Below are 5,019 nucleotides of genomic sequence, written 5' to 3'. Positions count from 1 at the left end.
ATAATTCAAATAATTCACAAATAATACATTCTTATTATTTCAAGTTGAGTTACAAGGTTAACCTAGACTATTACATTGCTAAAAATGGCAAGCCTAGAAACACGGGCGTTACACCCAACTTGTGTCTGGATGCTCAAAATAGATGTTTGTTAATCTATAAGTGTTGCATCAGTTGCATCATTTTTTTTCGCTAGCTTCCATGAATCTGAATAGCATTGACTCGAGAGCATCTATCTTCTCGGATTGGACTCGTTCTAGTTGATAGAGATTATAGTTTAGTTGTCGATATTTTTCCATGTCTTGAGATCTCTTGTATTATAATTCACAATCCCTTACAGAGTGAGGTCCTTCACAAGATTCATATCTATCATGTACTACAATAATTGATCCATCCATTTTTGTAAGCCTATTTTCCATGGCATAGAGTTTCACAATTACAATCATTAAGACTTCAGAAACTCCATTTATATTCGCTTTTCTTCTTGTGATATCCTCCCCCTTGGGTTGTGATACTCCTTTGAATGCTTGGCGAAGTTTTCAATTAAATTTTTATTTGTTTTCGGATCCTTCTTTTGTCATGGGACCTTGAGAGTCTAGAAGTTGGAGAGTGCACACATTGACTCCATCATAAAATATCGAGATTTCTTGTTGCACATTGACGTCATGTTGAGGGCAATGTCGTAACAGTCTCTTGTAACGTTCCCAAGCATCGTATAACAACTCCCCTTCTAATTGTTGAAAATTTTGTATGTTTCTTTTAAGTTTTGCGACTTTCGAAGGAGTAAACTGGTTGATGAAATCAGATTTAAATTCATCCCATGTCATGATTTCTCCAAAGGGAAGTGATTTTAACCATTCTTTTGCTTCACCCTTAAATGTGAACGGTAAAAGTCGAAGCATCACCGCATCTTTACTCACGTTTGGAGCGTTAAAAAAATATGAAATCTCCACCACCTCTTTTATATGCTCATAAGCATCCTCGTGCTCCTTCCCATAAAAATATAGATATTTTAGCATGTCAAGAATATGTCAAACTTTCTAGTGGTTGGGATTTTTGGTGGATCAAGACCCCATCTGTTGTCGTTCCTTATATGTCGTTTGTACTCTTCCATTGCATGGTCGTAATGTCCCCCCCCCCCCCCCATTTTTTTTGTTAAAAAAACTAAAAAAACTGCGTCAAACGAAAAAAAGATAAGTAAACTAAAAATTTACTGTAATGTAACCACGACGTGGCCAAGATGCACACGACATGGATGCTGATCAGATAGAAAAAAATGCAGAAAATTAACTTTTTGTGGTTTTTACCACACAAAAAGGATCGAATAACTTAAAGCAATTAAACTAAAAATCAAATAAGTTGTTCCGAGGCAACGACGCCAAAAACTTGATGTTGTGTAAATTACACCTATCTAGTTTAAAATTTATAACCTAACGAACTTAACAAGCTAAAATGCACCAAAGCAGTGTACCTAGTCGGATTATAGTGTAGTAAAGTAAGTTGGGATCGAACACAGGGAACGAATTTAATTAAATAAAATAATTACTCTAAATAAATCTAAAATCAAACGATAATTAAAAATTTTTTTTTTATCTTATTTTGCAAGTTTAGACAAACTTAAACACCTAACAAAAATGGTTGTAACCAATATATTAGAAACACATTCGTTTAGTTTCGAATCCACCTTTTTCCTACGATTAGCTCTTATTTACGGATTAATAAAGTTGGTTATCAATTTATATGTAAGTATAAATTTGGTCAAATCTACTAATATTTTGTCACACCCCCAAACCGGAACGACGGAAATGTTCAGTGGCGGAGGACATCATGTTTAATTATCACAACAATTGTAGAACAGTAATCAAAGCAACAACAACCATTGTATTGATAACATAGTATTTATATTATATTCAAAACAATACATGTTTTACGTTGCAAAAGATAAGACAAGATGCTACTATGCTCCGTTTTCGAAACGTTTGAAAGTGTAGCTGTCTACTAAGTTTCCTGAGGATACAAGTGGTTTGAAAGAGTGTCAACATTAAAGTTGGTGAGTTCAAAAGTATTTTTTTTTTGAAAAAGATATGTTCTTTGTTATTTAAAATGTTAAAGTATTCTGCCAAAAAAATCCAATATTTTCTTAGTAAATAAATCGTAATCTTAGTACTTTGAAAATAAAACGTATAAGTTTCTTATGTTTATAACTTGTGATTCGAGGTTCTAATTCCTGTAATTGGTATGACCCATACTGTTACCTCCTATGATTACTTAATGTATACAATTTATATATAAACAAAATCGAACGGACAATAGATTGAGTGATTCAGCCCTAAGCTCATAACCAAACAAGGAACATGAAGAAAGGTGGAAATCACACGTTGCACTGCCTATCGGATCTTTATTATATAAAATCATAATGTACATATTAAGTTATCATAGACTTAAATAAAAATAATACTCGATATATGTTTTCTGATCTTCTGTTCGTACTATATTAGTAAATAATATTATGTTTTTGCTTCTCGTATAACTGTGTGTAATCTTGAAATATAGTACTTACAAATAATGTAATATAGTTTTATTATTTAAATAAAACCCTGAAAGTACATTTACTATGAAATCCGTATAATATAGTTTTATTATTTAAATAAAACCCTGAAAGTACATTTACTATGAAATCCGTATGGAAGCTTAATAAACAAATAAAATTTTATTTGATAATACATTATTCGTAAATATGTCGTTGTTTTCTCTTTGTGAGTTCTTATGACCATACTAACCCATTCGGCCTGCTCGCAATGTTTTTCAGGTGTCAGAATGTTTACGACATTTGTCACCCCAAACCTGCCGACCTGACTGTAGCTAACAATCGGGATGTGAGATTTTCAGTCCCAAATAGTTCTATACACAAATATCTCGCTCTCCCTACAAGAGACTCTGGTTATAAAATCAGGACTTTTACCAGTACTTAGATAAGTAAACGAAAACACCTCACAAATTGTTTCAACATTTTTACGAATAAGAACTAAAAACCCTTTTTGTTGGTCTGTTATTTGAAAACCCTCTTTGTTCATTTGTTATATGAAAACCCTTTTTGTTCATTTGTTATCTGAATCCATTTTTGTTCATTTGTTATCTGAAATCCCTTTTGTTTATATGTTAACCTGTACTTTGTAAAATAGATCATTTTTTCCATAAACTATACCTATAATAGTTTATATGTGTGTTCTGTTTGATGTGAAATATTCACAAAAATACCCCTTTGCACGACATATTATAAAGTGTATTAAATTTATTGAAATAATTTACATATATATATATATATATATATATATATATATATATATATATATATATATATATATAATTAAAATTGAAATGGAAATTTGACAAATAACTCTACGCGAAGTCCACATCCAAATAAGGAAATTGAAATAAAGAGAAATTATTAGCCTCCCTTTATTTATATATATATATATATATATATATATATATATATATATATATATATATATATATATATATATATATATATATATATATATATATAATTTGGGTAAAAATATTAGCTTAAAAGGACTTTTAAATAGTTAAATGGCTTTGACAATAGTCGAAGTAATTTAAAAAAATCATATAAATTGTTGACACAATAATTATTGTTTTATACTTGTATTTTCCACCTAAAAACCTGTAAAATAGTAAAAATGTTGGGGTATGAACTTACATTGTGTGCGTATTTTTGGCTAGATACGATGTGGTTGCGATGATTTCCGGGTTAGAACATCTATAATTTAATTGAGCCTTATTGATTTTAATCACATAATAAAGTGTGATTAAAATTATAGAAGTAATATATGTTTGTATAATATAAGTTTTATAAATAAGGCTTACCAAAACTCGTAGGATTAATGGAAGTGAAACTGTTTCTTGAAATTGATTTTGTTCTTGGAATGAAAAGAAACTTGAGAGAGTTTGGTATGGGATTTTGTTTATGGGAGTGTAAAATGTAGGAAGTGTTCGAAATGAAAAGAAACTGTTTCTTGAAATTGATTTTGTTCTTAGAATGAAAAGAAACTTGAGAGAGTTTGGTATGCGATTTTGTTTATGAGTGTAAAAATGTAGGAAGTGTTCGAAATGTATCTTAAATATGAAGAAATTTTAAGGCGGTTATATGTTAAATATCTAGATATTTGAGAGTTTTCGGCCTAGAACTCTACCCGAGGAAGAGAAGATTTCGACCGAGAAAAAAAGTGATTTCGGAGGGGGTTCTCGGTCCAATCTATTTGCGGTCTAAGACGATTGCGGTCCGAAGTGTTTGCAGCCGAGAATTTGTTTTCGGTCCAAAGAGATAAGATTATGTGACATTTCGGTGGAGTAGTTCTCGGTCTCGCATGAAATCACAAAATGGCATTTTCGGTCATTTCTTTTGGAGTAAAATTTTCAATATCCAAATATATAAAAAGTTTAATGAAGTAATAACATTGTTTGACGTAATACATGATGTGTTTGACTTTTATTTAATACGTTTAAATTTTGTTGACTTGTTTTTGACTTTATTGATTTTGAAATAACGGATTGTTACATATTTTCACCAATCCATGTATTGCTTTGTAAGGTCCTACACAAGAAAACACAAAATTAGTTATTAATTATAATTGAGCTATGTAAGATTTGTTAAACACAATTATAGTCACAATTATGTTCTCTAACACAGTTAAATTGTTACTTTTATCACCTAACTAAGATGTGGTCAATCCTAGCTCTAGCAATTTAATGGTCACTAAATTACTAGATAAACAAGTTCATGTAATTTAATGGTCACTAAGGGGGTATTTGGCAAAAAACTTATTGCATATTAGCTTATAACTAATTAGCTTATTAACTTACAAGTTAATAAGTAAGTGTAAGGTAACCTATGAAAAAAATGACTTATTAGAGGTTCCCCACCTGAATGGGTTATTTTCATCCAAACACTTTTTTTACTTATAGTGGTGTGGAACCTAATAAGTTGTTTTAAAAAG

The 5,019-nt window shown here is 30.4% G+C and overlaps 1 long non-coding RNA gene and 1 other non-coding gene across 2 annotated transcripts; one reads left to right on the top strand and one right to left on the bottom strand.

The window, feature by feature from the left end:
• The first annotated feature begins 658 nt into the window (after positions 1–658).
• LOC145044643 (small nucleolar RNA R71) lies at positions 659–765 on the top strand. The gene has a single exon (XR_013681590.1). It is a non-coding gene; the product is annotated as a small nucleolar RNA R71 (small nucleolar RNA).
• A 1,978-nt stretch (positions 766–2,743) lies between these two features.
• On the bottom strand, positions 2,744–3,975 carry LOC145039206 (uncharacterized). Its single transcript, XR_013679789.1, has 3 exons — positions 3,890–3,975; positions 3,723–3,782; positions 2,744–2,923 (listed from the first exon to the last, which is right to left on the bottom strand). It is a non-coding gene; the product is annotated as an uncharacterized LOC145039206 (long non-coding RNA).
• Positions 3,976–5,019: the final 1,044 nt, after the last annotated feature.

Source organism: Lactuca saligna, chromosome 4, assembly GCF_052625555.1.
Source record: "Lactuca saligna cultivar CGN05327 chromosome 4, ASM5262555v1, whole genome shotgun sequence".
NCBI lineage: Eukaryota > Viridiplantae > Streptophyta > Magnoliopsida > Asterales > Asteraceae > Lactuca > Lactuca saligna.
This window is presented reverse-complemented; position numbering and strand designations above follow the sequence as displayed.